Source organism: Sminthopsis crassicaudata, chromosome 3 (assembly GCF_048593235.1).
Source record: "Sminthopsis crassicaudata isolate SCR6 chromosome 3, ASM4859323v1, whole genome shotgun sequence".
NCBI classification, from domain to species: Eukaryota; Metazoa; Chordata; class Mammalia; order Dasyuromorphia; family Dasyuridae; genus Sminthopsis; species Sminthopsis crassicaudata.
In genome coordinates, this window is record NC_133619.1 from 436,738,207 (window position 1) to 436,761,667 (window position 23,461).

Genomic DNA, 23,461 nt, shown 5'->3' on the forward strand with positions numbered 1-23,461 from the left:
GGAGGGGGGAGGAGTACGATCTCTGCCATTTCTGCAAAAAGACTTTTACCCCACTGTGGATATTCCATCTTGGCAGCAAGCCAGGAGCAGCAGAGAGGGTGTAAACACTGGAGGTGAAGATTAAAACCCCAGGAAGCTAGCGCCTCTCGGAACCAGCCACTCCCAACCCCCACCTGGAATGACTCAGTTCTCAGAACCTTAGAACACAGACTCAGCTCAGCCATCGCTGTCCTGTTAGTGGCTCTCTGCTGCCCTACCCCCAGTCTGTAGAGGAAGCCCATTAACACCATCCAGCCCCATCTCCCCCAAAACAGACTTACTGTTTCCCTTGTCAATTTGTTTTCTTCAATTCCACTCTTGAAAAAAAGGAACAAAAAATTCAAAAGGGCTCTAACCATTGACAGCTTCTGTATGGAGAGAAAGCAGACTTCAAATACTGAGGAGACTAAAAATAGACTGTCCCCAGAGAAATAAGGGGGAATATGATCTGCTCCTCAATACAAAAGAATCTCATAGAGGAAATCAAAAAGGCTCTCACAAGAGAGCTAGAAGAGAAATGGGAAAAGGAAAGGGAAGCTTGGAAAGAGAGCCTGGAGAAGTTATCCAGAGTGCATAAAGAGATCAAATCATTGAGAAACAAAATTAGTGAATTGGAAAAGGTAAACAACTCCAAGGAAAACAGGATTAGTGGATTGGAAAAGGTAAACAACTCCAAGGAAAACAGGATTAGTGAATTGGAAAAGGTAAACAACTACAAGGAAAACAGGATTAGTGAGCTGGATAAAGAAATCAGCTCTCTAAAAAATAAAATGGATAAAATGGAAAAAAATTACATAGAAGAAAAAAACTCATTTAAAAACACAACTGGACAATTACAAAAAGATATAAAAAAAGTGAGTGAAGAAAATACATCATTGAAAATTAGACTCGAACATGTAGAAATGAATGACTCAAGGAGAAACCAAGAAGTAGTCAAGCAAAACCAGAGAAATGAAACAATTGAAAAGAATGTCAAGTACCTTATTAGAAAGACAACAGACCTGGAAAACAGATCCAGGAGAGACAATTTGAGAATAATCAGATTCCCTGAAAAATGTAAGGAAAAAAAGAACTTGGACACTATTTTCGAGGAAATTATCAAAGAGAACAGCCCAGATGTTTTGGAAACAGAGGGTAAAATAGACATTGAAAAAATTCATCGATCACCTACTGAAAGGGACCCTAAAATCAAAACGCCAAGAAATATAGTGGCCAAGTTCAAGAACCATCAGACAAAGGAAAAAATATTGGAAGCTGCTAGAAAAAAGCAATTCAGATATGGAGGAGCCACAATAAGGATAACCCAGGATCTAGCACCGTCCACATTAAAAGAAAAAAGGGCCTGGAACATGATATTCCAAAAGGCTAAGAATAACTTACCCAGCAAAAATGAGCATTGTTTTCCAGGGAAGAAGATGGACATTTAACGAAATAAATGAATTGCATCTATTCTTGATAAAAAACCAGACCTACATAAAATGTTTGATCTTCAAATACAGAACTCAAGAGATTTCTAAAAAGGTAAAAAAAAGAAATCTTGAGAACTATACTTCTGATGTAAAAATATGTAAAGAACATATGTATAATTTGTCCTAGAAACTAGAGGTGGAAAGGAAATTATATCATAAAAAAGTGTAAAGTGGTGGTACTACATCTCATGAAGAGGCAAAGGTAACCTATTATATCTGAGAGAAAGAAAGGAGGGAGATGAACATAGTGTGTATCAATAGACATATTCGATTTATGGTGAAACTTCATCCACTTCATTGAAAAGGGAGAGGGAGGGAGTAAGCTAAGGGAAAGGCAATACAGAAATTGTGAGAAAAAGGGGTAAAATAATGGGAGGAACTTTAAGTTGGGGGAGGGGTACTAAAAAGGGAGGGCTGTGAAAAGCAAGTGGTGTTCACAAGTTTAATACTGGGTAGGGGGGTGAGAGGGAAAGAAAGGGGAAAAAGCATAAGTAGGGGTTAATAGGATGGCAAGCAATATAGAATTAGTCATTCTAACCATAAATGTAAATGGGGCAAACTGCCTCATAAAGAGGAAGCAGTTAGCAGACTGGATTAAAAGTCAGAATCCTACTATATGTTGTTTACAGGAAACACATCTGAAACAGGGTGATACATTCAAACTAAAAGTAAAAGGGTGGAGCAGAATCTACTATGCTTCAGGCAAAGCCAAAAAAGCAGGGGTAGCCATCCTCATCTCAGATCAAGCAAAAACAAAAATTGATCTAATTAAAAGAGATAAGGAAGGGCATTATATACTGCTAAAGGGTAGCATCAATAATGAAGCAGTACCAATATTAAACATATATGCACCAAGTGGTGCAGCATCTAAATTCTTAAAAGAGAAATTGAGAGAGCTGAAAGAAGAAATAGACAGCAAAACTATAATAGTGGGAGATCTCAACCTTACACTCTCAGAATTAGATAAATCAAACCACAAAATAAATAAGAAAGAAGTCAAAGAGGTAAATAGAATACTAGAAAAGTTTGATATAATAGATCTTTGGCGAAAGCTAAATGGAGACAGAAAGGAGTATACTTTCTTCTCGGCAGTTCATGGAACCTATACAAAAATTGACCATATACTAGGACATAAAAACCTCAAAATCAAATGCAGTAAGGCAGAAATAGTAAATGTATCCTTTTCAGATCACAATGCAATGAAAATTACATTTAATAAAAAGCCAGGGGGAAATAGACCAAAAAATAATTAGAAACTAAATAATCTTATACTAAAGAATGATTGGGTAAAACAGCAAATCATAGACATAATAACTTCACCCAAGAAAATGACAATAATGAGACATCATACCAAAATGTGTGGGATACAGCCAAAGCAGTAATAAGGGGAAGTTTTATAACTCTAGAGGCCTATGTGCATAAAATAGAGAAAGAGAGGGCCAATGAATTGGGCTTACAACTAAAATGGCTAGGAAAGGAACAAATTAAAAACCCCCAGACAAATACAAAACTTGAAATTCAAAAAATAAAAGGTGAGATTAATACAATTGAAAGTAAAAAAAAAAAAACTATTGAATTAATTAATAAAACTAAGAATTGGTTCTATGAAAAAACCAACAAAATAGACAAACCCTTAGTAAACCTGATTTAAAAAAAGGAAAGAGGAAAAAGCAAATTGTTAGTCTTGAAAATGAAAAGGGAGAACTCACCACTAATGAAGAGGAAATTAGAACAATAGTTAGGAGCTACTTTGATCAACTTTATGCCAATCAATTCGATAACTTAAAGGAAATGGAAGAATACCTTCAAAAATATAGCTTGCCCAGATTAACAGAGGAAGAAGTAAGTAGTCTAAATAGTCCCATCTCAGAAAAAGAAATAGAACAAGTTATTAACCAACTTCCTAAGAAAAAATCCCCAGGACCAGATGGATTTACATGTGAATTCTACCAAAAATTTAAAGAACAACTAACTCCAATGCTATATAAACTATTTGAAAAAATAGGGAATGAAGGAGTCCTACCAAATTCCTTTTATGACACAGACATGGTACTGATACCTAAACCAGGTAGATTGAAAACTGAGAAAGAAAACTATAGACCAATTTCCTTAATGAATATTGATGCTAAAATCTTAAATAAGATATTAGCAAATAGACTTCAGAAAATCATCCCCAGGATAATACACTATGACCAAGTGGGATTTATACCAGGAATGCAGGGCTGGCTTAATATTAGGAAAACTATTAGTATAATTGACCATATTAATAATCAAATTAATAAAAACCATATGATAATCTCAATAGATGCAGAAAAAGCATTTGATAAAATCCAACATTCATTCCTACTAAAAACGCTTGAGAATATAGGAATAAATGGCCTATTCCTTAAAATAATAACAAGCATATATTTAAAACCTTCAGTAAACATCATATGTAATGGTGATAAACTAGAACCTTTCCCTGTAAGATCAGGAGTGAAACAAGGTTGCCCACTATCACCATTACTGTTCAATATAGTACTAGAAATGCTAGCCTTGGCAATAAGAGCCGAGAAAGAGATTCAAGGAATTAGAGTAGGAAATGAGGAAATCAAACTATCACTCTTTGCAGATGACATGATGGTATACTTAGAGAACCCCAAAGACTCTGCTAAAAAGCTATTAGAAATAATTCAAAACTTTAGCAAAGTTGCAGGATACAAAATAAATCCACATAAATCCTCAGCATTTTTATACATTACCAACACAATCCAACAGCAAGAGATACAAAGAGAAATTCCATTCAAAATAACGGTTGATAGTATAAAATATTTGGGAATATATCTACCAAAGGAGAGTCAGGAATTATATGAACAAAATTACAAAACACTTGCCACAAAAATAAAGTCAGATTTAAATAATTGGAAAGACATTCAGTGCTCTTGGATAGGCCAAGTGAATATAATTAAGATGACAAACTCCCTAAACTAATCTGTTTATTTAGTGCTATACCAATCCGACTCCCAAGAAACTATTTTGATGACCTAGAAAAAATAACAACAGAATTCATATGGAACAACAAAAGGTCGAGAATTTCAAGGGAAGTAATGAAAAAAAATTAAATGAAGGTGGTCTAGCTGTACCTGATCTAGAACTATATTATAAAGCAATAGTCACCAAAACCATTTGGTATTGGCTAAGAAATAGACTAGTTGATCAGTGGCATAGGTTAGGTTCACAGGGCAAGATAGTGAATAAAAATAGCAATCTAGTGTTTGACAAACCCAAAGATTCCAAATTTTGGGATAAGAATTCATTATTTGACAAAAACTGCTGGGAAAACTGGAAATTAGTATGGCAGAAACTAGGCATGGACCCACATTTAACACCACATACTAAGATTAGATCAAAATGGGTCCAAGATTTAGGCATAAAGAAGGAAATCATAAATAAATTGGAGGAACATGGGATGGTTTACCTCTCGGACTTGTGGAGGAGGAAGGAGTTTGTGTCCAAGGGAGTTCTAGAGACCATTATTGATCACAAAATAGAAAATTTTGATTACACCAAATTAAAAAGTTTCTGCACAAACAAAACCAATGCAAACAAGATTAGAAAGGAAGTAAAAAATTGGGAAAACATTTTTATAGTTAAAGGTTCTGATAAAGGCCTCATCTCCAAAATATACAGAGAATTGACTCTAATTTATAAGAAATCAAACCATTCTCCAATTGATGGTCAAAGGATATAAACAGACAATTTTCAGATGATGAAATTAAAACTATTTCCACTCATATGAAAGAGTGTTCCAAATCACTATTGATCAGAGAAATGCAAATTAAGACAACTCAGATATCACAACACACCTGTCAGATTGGCTAAGATGACAGGAACAAATAACAATGAATGTTGGAGGGGCTGTGGGAAAACTGGGATACTGATGCATTCTTGGTGGAGTTGTGAAAGAATCCAACCATTCTGGAGAGCAATCTGGAATTATGCCCAAAAAGTTATCAAAATGTGCATACACTTTGACCCAGCCATACTACTACTGGGCTTATATCCCAAGGAAATACTAAAGAAGGGAAAGGGACCTGTATGTGCCAAAATGTTTGTGGCAGCTCTTTTCGTAGTGGCTAGAAGCTGGAAAATGAATGGATGTCCATCAATTGGAGAATGGTTGGGTAAATTATCGTATATGAATGTTATGGAATATTATTGTTCTGTAAGAAATGACCAACAGGAGGAATACAGAGAGGCTTGGAGAGACATCAATTGATGCTGAGTGAAACGAGCAGAACTAGGGGATGATTATACACTTCAACAAGTGTATAATCCACATTCTGATGGAAGTGGATATCCTCAACATAGAGAAGAGCTAATCCAATTGCAATTGATCAATAATGGACAGAATCAGCTACATCCAGAAAAGGAACACTGGGAAATGAGTGTAAACTGTGAACATTGTTTTTTTTGTTTTGTTTTGTTTTGTTTTTCTTCCCAGATTATTTTTACCTTGTGAATACAATCCTTCCTTTGCAACAACAACAAAAACAAAATTCGGTTCTGCACACACATATTGTACCTAGGATATACTATAAGATATTTAATATGTATGGGAATGCCCGCCATCCAAGGGAGGGGGTGGAAGGAAGGAGGGGAAAAACTCGGAACAGAAGGGAGTACAAGGGATAATGTTGTAAAAAAAAAAAATTACCTATGCATATGTACTTCCAAAGAAAATGTTATAATTCTAAAAATTAATAAAAAAATATAAAAAATATAAAAAATAGAGGGGTTGATCAATGGAACAGATTAAATTCATTATATGTAGAAACAAAAGGAATTGGTGATCTAATGTTTATTCAATCCAAAGAGCACAACTACTAGGAAAAAGACACCCTTCAAAAATTTCTAAGAAAACTGAAAAAAAAAAGCCTTCCAGGAGTTGAGTTTAGACCAACAACTCACACCTTAATTGTAAAGCACTTAGCATAAGGCTTGGCACTAATAAGCTCTATATAAATGTTAATTATGAATTATTATTAAGATTAGGATCCAAATGGATGAATAATTTTTTTCAATCATTTTCAACTTTTTGTGATTCCATTTAGGCTTTTCTTGACTGAAATGGTGGGGTGGTTTGCCATTTCTTTCTCCAGTTCATTTTACAATAAGGAAATTGAGGCAAATAAGGATAAGTGATTTGCTCAAGGTCACATAGCTAAGTACTTAGGCCAGATTTTAAGTCTTGCTGACTCAAGCCCCACCACTATCTACTACACCACCTAGTTGCCCATTCTAAATAGATATTAAAGGCCACATCAAATTTGAGGAGCAAGGGAAAAAAAATCTCATGGATCTATGGACTTATGGACTGGGGAAAGAGTTCATGACCAAAGGAAGACAAGGTAAAAATGGACAATTTTGATTACATAATATTTGAAAGTATTTGTACAAATAAAACAATGTAGGTAAAATTAGAAGGAAAACAGTCACCTGGGAGAAATCTTTGCATCAGGTTTTTTTTATAAAGATCTCATTTTCAAGATGTATAAGTAACTTACCCCAAATTAAAAAGAACCAAGTTATAACTGAGAATAGTCAAAGAATAATAACAGCGCTCAGAAGAAATACACATATCAATAGCTATATGAAAAAATGCCCCAAATATTATTAATGGAGAAATGCAAATTAAAGCAATTGAAAATCCATCTTAAACTCATCAGATTGGTAAGACTGATTTTTAAAAAGTGATATATATTGGTGACAATTCTGGAAAGTATTTTGGAACCATGCCTCCAAAGTTACCTATAATTAACTGTATGCCCTTTTACCCTGCATTATCACTGGTAGGCTTATATCCCTAAAGGAATCAAAAAAAGAGGGGAAAGACCTCTGTTGATGAAAATATTTATAGCAGTTCTTCTTTGATGGCAAAGAGTCAAAAAGTAAGATAGTATGCATCATTTGGAAAATAGCTGAACAAATCAGGGTATATCAAATCATAAATTGTTGGATAGTTTCATACTTGTATGATAGTAAGTAGAACAAGAATATTTCTTTACTTTAAGAGTAACATCATACAGAAACAAAAACAAGCAACTTTAAAATACTGAAGAAATATATTCAGTGATATTTTCATTCAGGAATCCTGACTCTCTCTTGACATAGAAGTGATAGACTAAGTATGCAGAAGGAGACCCACATTTTCGAACATTACCAATGTGGGAATTTATTTTTGTTTGGTTATGCTTATGTTACAGATTTTGTTTTTCCCTCAGTTGGGAGCAATTTGGAAAGGAGGAAAAACAGATGCTTAATTGAAAAAAATATTTTTAAAAGCTCTTTGGAGGCAGCTAGGTGGCACAGTGAATAGACCACCAATCCTGAAGTCAAGAGGACCTGAGTTCAAATCTGTCCTCAGACACTTAACACTTCCTAGCTGTGTGACCCAAGTCACTTAACCCCAATTTCCTCAGCAAAATAAATAAATAAATAAACAGACAAATAAATGGATGAATGAATAAAAAATAGTAAATGAATAAATAAAGATCTTCCTGAAGCCTGATAATAATATTTAATATGTTGATTTTCTTATTGGTTCTGTGCAAATCTGGTAGACCTGCCATCTATTCCTTTATACAAAATAAAGATAAGCATTCTAAATACCATAAGGATAAGTACACATGTGGAGCACTCTATTAGAGACCTATCAAACTGTTAATGACTAATGAATGAATAGATTCACCCATTCATCTAGTTCTCTATCCATGCAACTGTACTATGATCTAGCATTTTTTCCTATCATTTCCTCAAGGATGGCATGAGATATTTCATCACTTTCCTAAAATCTAGTTAAACTACATTTCTAGTATCCCCTGATCTACTAGTCCAGTAGTAACCTTATCTAAAAAAAATGAAAAGAAATGAGGTTATTCTATCAAGAGTCTGTTACAAATAAAGCCATGGGTGACACTTTATGAGCACCACTTTTCTTTATCTAGAATGTTTACTAATCATTCCTTTAACAATATGTTGTAGAATTTTGCCAGGAATAAATCAAATTCCCTGAATGCAGGATCAATTTCTTTTTTAAAAAATCAGACCAACTTTTTGCCCTCCCCTAATTTTGGAAAGCTTCTCATTTCTTCACATTCTTCACAAAATAAAATCTTCCCATTCTTTCAATATCCTAGAATGTAATTCAGCTAAATTCAATCACTTGATCTCATCAAAGGCAGTTGAGTACATTCTTATGATCACATCATTGTCGTGGATATCAATTCTTCCATAGAATTCTATTATTTCTGAACAAAGAATATTCTCCTAAGCAGAGTAAATAAGAACAAAACAAAATTTGAACCAGTTTGTCTTCACTCTTTTTTTTTAATTATCATTTCATCCACCCTAACCAGAGGTCCTATTCTTTTCTAAATTCTTCCTTTTTCCCCTAATGTAGCTGTGAAAAATTTGTTTATTCTTTAATTTCCTTAGCATCCTCAGCTCATTATGAGCTTTGACACACACCTAACATTATTTTTTCCAGAACTTGCAATGTTTTTATATTCATCCCTCATAATTTGCCTATGGTTCTATTTTCTATAAAAGTCCTTTAAAACTCAGTGGATGAGTTCCCTGTGCATCCACAACAGTCTCTATAAAGAACTGTTATTTGTCCTCCTCATCAGCATTATGTCTCTTCTTGCCTTAAAGATTTCTTTTTTAAGTTTCCCATTCCTTTTTGGACTCATATAGAATTTCAATTCATGAGATCCTACCTCTCCTTCTCTGAAAGTGAAAAACCTGCTCTTCCCAGATCTAGCTACATGTAAGACTACAGCTTCCCTATAATGAATTCTAAGATGAATAATTTTGCACCAAGGTCCTTATAATTTTTATCCCCCAGCAACCAGTTCTTTGTTGGTGGAAATCATCTCCAAAATAGAAGTTTCTTCTTGCTTCTTTGAGCTTTTGAATTATTACTAAATACTCTGAATTGTTGGAGGAGGGGAAAAGAGAAAGACAAGGACAGAGACAAAGATAGACCAACAGAGGTAAGAGTTGAGACAGAAATAACATGGGCTTCACCTTCTTCCTGAGTAATTGAAGTCCTTTATTACTATTACATCATCTCTGAAGGTCAAACTTATGAAGTTTTCTGAACAATTCACTCATCTCCTCTTTCTGTCTAAGGGGTCTATAGTACATTCTAATGAAGCTGTTATTTCTGTTTCGGTCTCTGTTGCTCTTCACCTAAATATTCTTCACCATACTACCCTATTTGTTTTATAAATGTACTCATATATCTTTGTAATGCTATTCTTCTTGCCTTTTCCCACTTTCCTTGCCCCTGCTCCTGTTCCTTTTTAAGAAATTCTAATTTAAAAACTTAAATAAAATTGAATTGATAGGACCTGGGTTGAAATTCAGGCTCCTTTATTTACTGTGTGATCTCTGGAAAATTGCTTAATTTCTCTGAGTCTCAATTTCTTCTTTTGCATATTGAAGATTTGCTGAATGATCCCTAAGGTCCCTTCCCAGATCTTTTCCTGAAATTTTATGTGTTCCTAAATGCTTATAGCAAAAGCCTATGGTGTGGGGGAAAGTATAATCATAGAAATCAAATTAAAACATGAATGCTGAAATAAATGACTTTTAAAATTTATTTTTGCAAGATAATAGAGGTTAAGTGACTTACCCAGGGTCACATAGTTAGTACTTGTTAAAAGTCTAAAGCTGAGTTTGAACTCAAGTCCTCCTGACTCTTGGGTGAGTGCTCTATCCACTGAGCCACCTAGCTGCCCCCCTGTTTGCTCAAATATAAAATAAATCACCTATTCAGATTAAAGATTCTAATGTGATGACCTGTCACTATCCAAAACTGTTTATTTGAAAAGACAAGGAGTCAGAGAAAGTCCTAGTCATATGTTATAATTAATATCAAAAGAGAGAGGGATTCTCTCTGCACTGTAGTATTTGCATGGTTAAATAGGGCATGAATATTGATTGGCTTCAAAGAAGGAGGAATTAAAGCAGGAGCCAGTCTAAATTGGCAAAATACTTTTAAAGTTGTGATTTTTAGGTTGGGGTCAATTACTTAAGTATCTGTGGTTAGATTTTAGATTGTTTATGAACTTGGATAGGAAAAATAACAACTTTATTTTAATGTAATTAATTCCTTTTGTAACCTTACAGATTATATTTTATGCACTTAAAAACCTTGTTCTGAGAAAGGATTCATAGGTTGCCAAACAGTTCTATGACAGAATCAGTTAAGAACCTCTCCACCCTACCACTTACCTTGCTTCAAGGTAAGATAGAATCAAACCTACCTCTGGACACTCTTCATTGAGAGTTCCACTCTATGACCTATATGTTTGCCCTTGAATTCTGATTTTTGAACAGTAATAACAGGCTTGTGATAGAGAATCCAAGTGATAATTAATGGGTTCCAGAACTACTCGATTTTTACAAGAAACAACAAGTCAGTGGCTGGAGCTAACTGAAAATCACTGATGAAGCCTTAAATTCATACACCCACTGAAGCCAAATCCATCAATATTGACCTTGTTTTTGCTTCCAATTCAGTCAAGTGGAGTGCTTTCCAATCTTGGAGGAGCTACGCATTTAAGCTGATTTCCAAGAACTGTATTTGATTTAACCAATAGTCACATTAAGTTTGTATCTATATTAGGAAGGCTTAGCTCATTTTCTGACAGCTGAGGTTTCCCTCACTTTATTTTAGTTGTTTAGATTAGGAATTCACTCATGGCATGATTTAAGAGAAGAAGAAAGTGATCAACTGGCATCACCAGTGTACACACACACATATTAAAAAAATACTTTGGTTAATGAGGCCAACCTAGAAAATTGATATGGGGCAGTTAGGTGGCAGAGTATACCAGGAAAAGAGCAAGAAAGATTCATCTTGAATCCAAAATTATCTTCAGATATGTATTAACTATGTGACCCTGGGAAAGTCACTTTACCCTATGTGCCACAATTTCTTCATCTAGAAAATGAGCTGGAAAAATAATTGGCACACTATTCCAGTATCTCATCCAAGAAAATCCCAAATAGGTGTCATGAAGATTCAGTCTCAAATGAAACAATGAAATAACAACAAGAAAGACTCTAAAACTCAAGCCATGAAGGGCAGGTCTTCTTCACACCAACGCTGGCTGCCAACAATGGTAGTTAGGATCTGTAGATCTCAATACTTGAAGTGTTCATGATTTACTATGAAAGTAAAGCATGACAGTATGACAGTGTGTGTGTTATATGTTTTTCTTTTGTGTCCCATTCTTTGTGACCGTTTAGGGTTTTCTTGACATAAATACTAAGAAGATTTGCCATTTCTTTCTCTAGCTCATTTTACAATTGAGGAAACTGAAGCAAACAAGACTAAGTGACTTCCCCAGGATCACGCAGCTACTAAGTATCTGAGGCTGGAATTGAACTCAAGATGAATCTTCCTGACTTCAGGTCCAGCATTCTATTGACTGAACCTCATAGCTGCCCATTTTGTATTTACTTGGCTATTTACATGTTATTTCTCCCAGAAGAATGTAAACTACTTGAAGACAGGTACTGTGGTTCCCTTTTTCTCTTTGATTTCCCAGTGCCTTGCATAGTGTCTATCACATTATAAATGCTTAAATGCTTGGTAATTGAATTGTAAGCAGCAGAAAAAGAGTGACTAGATGAGGCAAGAATGCAAATGAGAGCAGGAATAATGAAAATAAAATCCAGAAGAGGGTGGGAATGGGGATGGGATTGGGAGAATTAAAGCTACAACTAGAGGAATGGACTTTGCCAAGGTCATAGGCTCCTCTTACTCAAAGAATTGAACTCTAGGAGTGAGAATGGGACCAAAATCAAGGAATTTTGAAGCATGAAGGAAGAATGGTTCATATCTATCATTGTTTTCTCTGTATAGTTAAATAAGCCTTCTTGCTGTTCTTCACCCAGGATATTCCTTCTTCTGTCTCTGTGATTTTGTCTCACCCATCATCTTGATTGTGATGTTCTCACTCCCATTTCTTGGAAGACATGGATTCCTTTGAGATTTAAGGGCTACCTTTACCAAGAGACCATTCCTCATCCTCTCAGTGGCTAAGACTCTCCATAATGTCTACCCCATTGGGTGGGAGTAGAGGACATATACTCTTTCAATTTTGCCTTTGTATCATTAGCACAGTGCTTGACACAAAGTAAGTGAGGAAGAAGGGATTATGTATTAGTACAGTCTCTATTGTGTGCTGGGCACTATGCTAAACACTTTACAAATATTAGCTCATTGGATTCTATAAATGATAATTTATAAGAGAATGTGGAAAGAAAGAAGATACTGTTTTTAAGGGTTGAAGAAACTGGAAATATTTAGCATGGAGAATAGAAGAGATAGATGGATTGTAATAGCTCTTAAAATATTTGAAGGGTTGTCATGTGGAACACAGCTGAGATATGAAATGTGTCTCTAGAGGAAAGAACTGGAACCAATGGGTGGATATTACTGAGAGACAGATTCTAGCTTAAAATGAAGAACTTCCTAATTAGAGCTGTCCAAAGGTGAAATGGATGACATTGAAAATAAAATTCATCTATTTTATAATTTTGTCAAGGTCTGGCTTTGCTCACAAATAATAAAATGATTTATTTCTGTGGATGTCTTCCATCTGCCCTCATCATAACTGTAGGTCATATGTTCTCTAAGATAGTGCTGGCCCATTCTTTTGCTGATCAGCGAGAGGAAAGAAATGGTCAGATCAGATTTCCTGCAGTCTGGGAAGGAAGGAGACAACTATTTATTGGTGTTTTGGGAAGAGTAATTAAGAAGATGTTTCAAAGCTCTCTCTTTTCATGATAGACAATAGGCCTAGATTGTGAAGATGCTAACTTCTCTAGATGCTATTTTGATAAAGCAAAGACAAATAAATGAGGTATTTAAGGGGCTTACTATGTGCTATGCCTTGGAGATACACACAGAGAAATAAGATATTCTTTGCTCTCAAAAGAGCTCACTTTATAGTAAGAAAAAAAGAAAAAATGAAGGAAAAAATTCAGACTTCTCTAGTAAAAGGGAGGGTCAAAACAGCTTCCCTCTCCTCTTTCCCCAAAATGATAAGCAAATCAAATATAGGTTATACATGTGCAATTATGTAAAAACATTCATACTAATCATTTTGTATAAGAAGAATTGGTTAATTTTTTTCAATGAAAACAAGAAAGTGAGAATTTCATAGCATGCTTCAGTCTGTAGTCAAACAATATGTGTTCTTTCTCTGGATGCAGAGAGTATGCTTCATCATTAGTCCTTTGCAATTGTTTTGGCTCATTGTATTGCTGAGAAGAATTAAATCATTTATAGTTGATCATCATACAATGTTGCTGTCACTGTGTACAATGTTCTCTTGGTTTTCTCACTTCAGTTTGAATCAGTTCATATAAGTCTTTCAAACTGCTCATCATTTCTTATAGCACAATAATATTCCATAATATTCATATGCCCCAACTTGTGCAGCCATTCCTTAATTTCCAATTCTTTGCAACAACAAAAAATTGTACAAGTAGGTCCCTTTAAAAAATCTTTTTGGGATACAGACTTAGTAGTAGTATTGTTGGATCAGTGGTTGTGCACAGTTGGGCATAGTTCCAAATTGCTCTTTAGAATGTTTGTATCATTTCACAACTCTAGTTGTGACCCAAATTTCCCATGGAATTTGTAAATTTTAAAATATTGTACAAGTAGTTATAATTATTGGCACAGACATAACCTTTGCTCTTAGTTATATAAAAACACATTAGATGAAACAGATAATTATAAATACAAAATTATAAGGAACAATCCTATGATCCAGGAAACTCAATTTCATGGTTAGGACACACAACTGTGGTGATCTATGAGAGGATGTTACAATGAGTTTTTTAAATACTATGCTAATATTTTGTTAATAAACATTAGTGATTTTTTTAGAGTTTTTGTAAACTTTATTTTTGAGATTCTTTTTAAAAATTTATTTTATTCTGAATTACAACAAATATAAGATAAAACAATTTCCATTAGAATAAAAAGGAAAATTATTCCTGAAATTGTGAATTTCTATCATGTACAACTTGCTTTTAAAAAATATTTTAAATCTGTAATTGTAACATATTCAAAATGTGATGTAACATTACATTCAACATTGTAATATATTCAATGGTAATTTTCAAAGCTGACCTATTTGTCTACAACTTTTAAAATATATAATTTTAATGCATTATATAAATCAAATTGTCAAGGGGATACTTTACAGAATTCAATAAAATAATAAAAATAAATTTGGACAAATAAAAGATAAAAAATATGATAAAAAGGGGTAGGAACAAAAGGAAAATAATACTTCGAAGGCCCTAAAAACACTGTAATCAAAAACATTTAGTATTGTTAAGAAAGAGACAGAGAGACAGAAAGAGAGGGAGAGCAGGGAGGGGGAGAGAGAGAGAGAGAGAGAGAGAGAGAGAGAGAGAGAGAGAGAGAGAGAGAGAGAGAGAGAGAGAGAGAGAGAGATTCAATGCAACAGAACAGATAACAAAGAATCAGAAACAATGAAGTTCAATAGTCTATTGTTTGATAAATATAAATAATTTACTAAATAACTCCCTACTTGACAAAAAAAATCTGGGAAAACTGAAAAGCATCTGGTAGAAAATAGATTTAGACCAACATCTTACACTACATGCCACAATACATTTTATATGAATATATGTTTCTGATTCTCTCTGACCTTCTCTTTTGTACATTAAAAAAATGCTTCAATGAACCTATTTTCTCTTCTACTTTGGAGATCAGTTATACCCTTCTCTCTATTTATCTGTTCACAATAACAGAGACAAAACCCTTTAAGAAATTACAAGTAACAAAGAAAAATAAATCCCTACTTTGAATAATGTTTTTGCAAACCAATGCCAATGTACCTAAATCATGCAACAGCCCCTGGCACAGAATTGGCAGTAAATAAGTCATTGGATTGAATTGACCTGAATCTTCTCAGGGGAATCCTCATTACCATAATTCATTTTTCCATAGCATCTTGAAGTTTACAACCCTCACAGAAATCCTATGAAGTAGATAATATAAGAATCACTCTCATTTTAGAGAAGAGAATTTCAAGTCCCACATTAAGGGCAATGACTAGCCAATAGTCAATAGCATCTGGTAACAACATGTACGCACATGCGCACACACACACAAACACACACACACACACACACACACACACAGAGACAGTTATCTGAGGTTCATAATTCAAGGGAATTGTAGACAAACCAGAGATTTAGAACTCAGGAAGCACTTTAGAAGTCATCTTGTCCACCCCCCTCATTTTATAGAAGAAGATCTGAGCTCTAGAGAGGTGAAATGACTTATCTAGTGTTACACAGGTGGCCAAGCCAGACTTTGAATTGAGATCCTCAAGTACATCCATCCAGTGCTCTTTCCAGTAAATCACACTGCCTGACCCTGTGAAAGAGCTAGCATCTGAATTAAACAGTGAATGATGATTTGGCATTCAGCAAGTAAAAGAATTGAGATGCTAGTCCTGACATATAAGAAGGCACAGTGAGGAAAACTGAGAGTACAGAAAACATGTTTGGGTGATGATGAACAGTGCAGTTTGCCTAGAGTATCCACTAATAATTGTAATTGATTTTTATTACTGCTTTAAAGTTTGCAAAGTGCTTCTAAATTTACCTTAATAAAACCTCAAAACAACCCTTGAAGGTATATATATTTGACTCAGAATCATTATTTTATCCCTATTTATAGAGGACAAATCAAAAATAAAACAACATGTGCAAGATCACATACCTAGTAACTGTCAGAGGCAGATCTTGTAGGTACTGCATCCAGCCCATTTTCCATCATCATTATTATAAATAACAACATTTGTATGGTTTCTGAGATGTGCTAGGAACCCCACTAAGCACTTTGCAACTATTATCTCATGATAAACTTCACAATAAGTTGGAAGGTAAGTGTTGCTATTATCCCCATTTTATAGATAAAGAAATTGACATAAATAGAAGTTAAATGAATTGCCAAAAGTCATACAACTATTAAGTGTCTGAAACCAGATTTGAACTCAATCTTCCTACATGACACGCTATCAACTATGCTACCTAACTGCCCACTCTAACTGCCCTATCTGTCTCTATGTTGACAAGACTAATACAAGGCAGTATTGGAAAAGTGTGATAACATAGGGTGGAGTATCAAACAGAGAGGTCTGAACTTTCACAATAGAGAATAGCTGAAGTTTTTAAAGCAGAAGGGTTATACAAAAGTTTCTTAAACTGCAGACTGTTACCCAAATGTAACTGAGTGTGGAGATCACAAAATTAAGATTTATTATCAGTAAATGTTTGATTTGTACACCTATTTTATATGCCTGTATACTCAAGGTCCTGTAAAACAATTTTCAAGAGAATAGGGGTCATGAGCAGAAAAAGTTTAAGAAACCCGTTGTTACATGTTCCTTCTGAATCCTGCCCCACCCTAGCTTAGCTTCTTGAATTATATTTATCTATTAGTATATTACATCTTCCACAAAAGAACAGGAGCTCTTTGAGAGCAAGGACTGTATCTTACTCATCTTTAAATTCCCAGTGCTTAGAAGAGTATCTTATATATTTGTTATTGCTATTCAGTTCTTTTAGTATTCCTATTTTCTGTGATCCCATTTGAGATTTCTTGGCAAAGATATTAGAGTGATTTGTCATTTTCTTCTCTAGCTCATTTTATAGATGAGGAAACTAAGGAAACCAAGGTTAAATGACTTGTCCAGGGTCACACAGCTAGTAAATATATGAAGTCAAATTTCAGGTTTGCCACTCTATCCACTACATGACCTAGCTATCATCTTGATCATAGTAGGCATTTTAAAATATCTGTTGAATTAATGAATAACAGAATGTTATGAAAGGTTGATCTGAAAGAGAAAGGGGGAGTGGGATCTTCCAGTTGGAAGTTTTGTATATGTTTATCTATTTAAAGTGTTTTCATCAATGTTTTATGTACCTTATCTTCTCCATTAGATGTTTCAGTGCTTCAAAGCAGAGATGACTATTTTCTTTTCTGTCCCTGTTGGGTTTAGGATGCTGTTTTTTCCCAGTAAATTTTCAGTAAAAATTAATGATTGATTAATTAACTACTAGATGAATGAACTATGGAGTGAACAGCAGGCCTCCTTAAATGAGTCTTCCTCCTCCAATCTCTCAAAACTCTAGATTTGGAGATGGAAGAACTAGATTTTAATCCTACATTTGATTATTGCTGAGTGATCTCAGGTAATTATCTGCCTCTTCTTAGGTCCTCAATTTCTTCATCTATAAAAATGAAGGGCATTGACTAGAGGATTTCTAAGGTCCTCCGAGTCTGATATTTTATGTTCTGAAGAGTAAGGAGAGAACATGAAGCTCTAGAACAAGCCAATATGGATGCTTAGAGAACCTTATGTGAAAAATTGAAGTTCAAAGAAGGAATCCCTGAAGTAAGACAAACACTTAGAATCTGAGAAATGAGTCACACTTGTAAATGGGATTCTGTGAAGCATTCAGATTTGTGAATACATTGTCAAATGCTGTGAACTAACTTATTAAGTCTGTCTTGTTCATTTGCTTTTAGACTCCATAGAGTAGCTATGAGTCATGCTTATGAAGAAGTCTCTAAGGTTGGAGTATTTTTCTGTCTGTCCTAGAGGCTTTTTGATCTATGGAAAGTGAGTAATAACCTTGGGGAGAGGAAAGTAATTAATTATGTTCCTTAGTTGGGCCTCAGTTTACTTTGTTACCTTGGAAAAGTCCCTTTAATTTAATGATTCTGAGTTCTGGATGGTGTATGTGGTAATAGGAATCCTCTGCCCCCTCTCTGTCATAGAGGGTAAATCAATGTCTGGAAAAGGCATTGAGCCTTTGGGAGATAAAGGAGACTGCTGCTAATTAATGTTTATTAATAGGAAGAATAGTAGAGGAAACACAAAGGTGATTCCAAATAGTCATAAACAAACCTGTCAAATTCTATTAATACTGTCATTGTGCAGGCAGCAGAAACAGATACCTACCCTCGATAATTCTGCAAAACCTTTTCCCCTTACAAACTGGTGGTGTAAAATTAGATTAAAAAAAAAAAGCCAACAATAACTTTGATGACAAGTTGCATAGGGAGGGGTTTGGGGGGAGAATTTCTTAGACAAATATTTCTGCAAAATGGGATGTGGGATGAGAACTTCACCTCCACCTCCCTCAGCACTGTGTTGCTGAGAATTATAATAGGCTGGAAGCTTCTAATGGCCCACCACCATTGGAGTAGGTTTTCAATCGGAGAATGCATTAATTTCTTAAATGCATTTTCCTATTCCTCATGTATCAGGCTATTTACCCGAAATAATTTGACAGCAGCCCTTGGTCTTGTCTGAGAGGTTTTGTTACTTGCTCACTGCACACCTGCGCCTGTCCATGCATTAAGCCCTGACTGCAGGACTCTCGTCACAAATGAACTGTCAGATCATTACTACGTTTGATGCAGTATAATCTGTCTTGAAATTAGAATTGGTCCATCCAGGCTTGGATTTCACTCGCTGCTGAGGCTAATACACTGTTTGAATATGCATTCATGGAGATTCGCCTCCATTTGGAATCCGGGGGGAGTACAAGTTAAGAGCAGATTTTCCGAATTAGCATGTCGAGAGGGAAGGGTCCTTCATTTAGACGGCTGCAGATGCCTCTCCCTCTTGTTCATTACAATTGCATTTCATCAGCTTTATGATGTCCACATGTCAATTGAGTGTGAGGATTTTGCACACAAAAGAGCCTCAGGGAAAACGATTCCACTAGCTAATCAGCTGATTATCATACCTCCAACGGGCTGCAGTCTCTGCTGCTCCCCACACTGGATCGGCGAGAGGAGAATGGGAGATTAAGACAGCAAAAAAGAAGCAAGCCTCTGCAACCAGTTTAAAGAAATTAAGGAGGAATTTATCAGTGAGGGGGAAGGAACCTCTGCGGCTGGAAACAGAGCCTTCGAAACGTCCCGTGGCTTTGAAAATAAAATGACTAATGTTTTTCGTCAAAAGGTGGGGGAAGAGGTGAAAGGTTAATTAACTATATTATCTGCCCGTTTATGCCCAGCTGTGTGAAAGAAACTGCAAGCTCGGGAACCCCGCCCCTCACCCCCCATATGCACACATGCACCCCACTCCCTGCCCTGGTTGGTATCACACTCGGATCCAAGAACCCACACATACACACACTGGCAGGAAGGGCACATGAGTGTAATTGAATTAGTTTTTGAACTAGCGGATAATGCGACTCTCTGTCCAGTGCCGGTTTTATGCCGCGAACTCTGGAATAGCCAGAATTTTATTATAGGGAAATCATCCTCATCGTCATCCTAGAAAGGAAGAGGAGGAGGGAAAACAGGAGGAGGAAGAAAAAAAGGAGGAACAGGAGGGAAAAAAAAGAAGAAAGAAAAAGAAGAGGAGGAAGAGGAGGAGGAGAAGAAGAAAGAGGAGGAGGGGGAAAGGAAGAGAAAGTCCAAATTCAGACGCTCAGTTCCCTTTAAGGAAGCTAGATTTAGTTAACATTTAGGAATGTCACTAAGGCAGATTTTATCATTGTAGATGGATATCTATATGGCCTTGAAAAGGGTGGGGGTAGGGACCATTAATGGTTCTGGGGGCTTTTTGTTTCCTTTTTTGTCTGAAATTGACCAAAGTTTTCTCCCAGCTCCCTGGAGTCCTCCTCGAGTCTATCTAAAATGCAGTTAGAGCAGAGGCTGTCTTTTGCTTCACAGAACGTCTGCCTTATGCTTTCATCAGAGAAGTCTAACTCACACAGATGCACTATTTAACAATGCCATCCCCTGCTTTCATCAGAAGGGGGAAGGTTGCAGAGCCGAGCCCTGAAGAATAAGGGGGGCAGGTCCCCTGTGATCGGCGAAAGCTGAACATCGGTGCCAGTTTCCATCTGTCATGATAGCCTATCTCCGAACCTTCAATCTGTCAAAAGCTTGCTGCCTAGCTGAAGGCTCCAGGAGATTTGGTGTGCTAAACACATTTGACAACAGCATTATCACTGCACGGAGCCCAGCAAAATGCCATCAATGTGTTAATTGTAACTGGCTATGTAAAGTGTCACTTCCCATATCACTTAACACCAGCTTCATCTATTTCCCAGCTCCTAATTTTCTACACTTTATAAACATATGGATTGCTCTTGTAACAACAATGCCATCCTCTTTGTGTCAACAGCTAGGTCCCTTTAGCAGAGGTTTAATTTTGCTTGGCTATATGGTGCTTAGCCACCGTCCCCCAAGAAATGGTGATCTGGGAGGAGAGGATCAGGGGTCCAGAAGAGAAAAAGTGGGGGAGGCCTCCAAAAAGCCTCGGACTTCGCTTTGGTACTATTCTGATATGAGACTGCACTGGGATTTTTTTTTTCCTGGATGTGCACAATCTCTAATGGATAAATGATTCCATTTCCTTTGCAGAGGATTGAGCATACAGTCAGGATTTTTGTATTCAGTGAGTTTTCTTTCCTCATAATATAAGAACAGTTTTATAATGATAAACAGGAGAGCACCACATAAATAAATGAAAAATCCCCCTTGAAGATCTGAATGGGGTTTTTAGCACCCAAGTAGCTAATATTCAATTTCTGGTATAACCAGTGCCAGGTGTTAAATTTCTCTAGTTACTGTCACTAATGCAAATTAGATTCTTTTTCTGCTCATAAAAAATCAAATCCACATTAGAAATTAGCTATAAAATGTAATGACTTAAATGCTATAGTGTTTTACAAATCTCCCTGCATTTCTATGGCAGATAATGCCATAAAACTGGGAAAGGATAATAAAATATGGTAGAAAGTTGAGTTATTTAAAGGTCTTTTGTGACTGCTTACTTAGGAATTTGATGTATTATTTTGCTTCCCTTCCCCCATTGTAGAGAAATAAGCACATTTATGATTCCATTTCTTTGCAAGATTAGAAGTAATCAAAATCCATTTTTTAAATGTTGCCACAAAAGCTGTAAAGATCGTTTGCATTATTGAAAAATATCATATAGGGAAGCTTAATACCTTTGCAACTTTTAATCACTGGAATTGTCAACACTCTTAGGAAAGTTTGGAGTGATTAAGTAAGGGGTTAGATTAGTATATATTTTTGAACTCTTCATTAGCAACTTCACCAACTGCATCTAGTGAATTTTACAATCATTCCTATCCATTCTCACCCCACCCTCATCTCTAAACATATACATGGAAGAATCTCTGGAAAAGCAAATAAGGAAAAATATGCTCTGAAAGAATATAGTCTATCCTAATTATGCATTACAGTAGAGTATTAAAAGACATGCTGTCTTAGAGTACACAGCAGAGGAACATTTGACTAGGAAAACATTAAAGCCATGTATTTATCAAAATTTAAATCCTTGCAGTATTCCATTTACTCAATAGCAAAATGCATATTTTAGCCAGTCCTTGCCAAATACCCAATTTAAGCCATTAAATTGAAATCATAATGAAACTTTAAAACCCAGATGAATAGGGTGTTTCTTGCAAAGTAGCAGAAGTTATGATTTAAATTAACATTTCTGAACTCAGTTTGTTTTTCAGAATTTTTTTAAGAACCACAGTTTTTTTTAGAAATTAAATGTTGAGATTCAAAAACAACCTAGAGAAGCAAAAATTGTGTTAGGATTTCATTGTATCCTAAAAAATATGGAGGCTTTTTATAGATCCTTGAACAGGATAGAACAACTAGGACTGTGTTCCAGGACACTAAAATTTAGAAGCCATTGATAACTCTTGAAGTCCTTTTGGGAATACAAAAATATGAGTTTAAGCCATAGTTATCAAGAATAATTAATTAAAATTGGAAGCTTCAGAAACTTCCTACAACTGTTAAAAAAATAAAAAAAAAGCAAGTTCCTTTCCAGTTTCACACACATTATTCATCTGATCCTGTGAAAGTCACACTCTGCTTTTGACTGCCTTAGTTTCCTCACTGGGAAAATGGCAATAATAATAGCACTTAACTTATAGGGATGTTATAAAGCTCAAAAGAAATAAAAAAATTGGTAGAGCACTTAATACAATGCCTGTCATATAATAGGCACTTAGTAAATGTTTGTTTCCTTCCTTCTTTGTGAAAAATTGCAAGTTGCAATTCTGACTTTTAGGAGGTATGGTACAATATATAATATTCTTAAGAACAATATAAAAAAGGTTGAGCCAGCTTATTCTAATGAGTTAAAGAAACAATGACATGATATATGATGAGGGATGGGAGCTGATATAATTAACCTCTGCCTCAGAGTTACTCTGTACCTTTCTTTGGCTAAGGTTTCTGTGCCATACAAAGGGAGTCCAATAATAATGACTTTGATGTTGCCAGTATAAAAAATAATTGCTCATAAATCCCTTTGCAAATATTAGGTGCTATTTTTAAGTAATCTATAAATAATACAAAAGATAGGTGTTCCCATAATACTAGTATTGGCTCTTCAACTATTCCCCAGTGTGAAATCCTAGAGAAATTTTAAATGATCTCACAGCTTAAATATAGAAATTCAACATTGAAACTTAACTTAGTTAAAAGCAACATATTCATTACAAAGCCAATGTAGAAAGAAAAAGAAAAAGGCAAACTTGAAGACCTAGAATGATGGACTAATTCATTTGATGTAATGACAGAACACCTGAGTTCAAGTCCTAACTCTGAAACTTATCTATATGATTAGGGGCAAATCACTTCATTCAATAAATACATTTTTCTAATTTTTAAAGATAGGAATAGTGATATTAGTATTACCTGCCTTCCAGTGTTGTTGTGAACAAGCACTATAAAATATGAGCTGTTATTATGATGCCATTCTGGAAAGAATGCTGAATTTTGGCATCAAATTGGTACTAATCTTGACTCTGCTGTT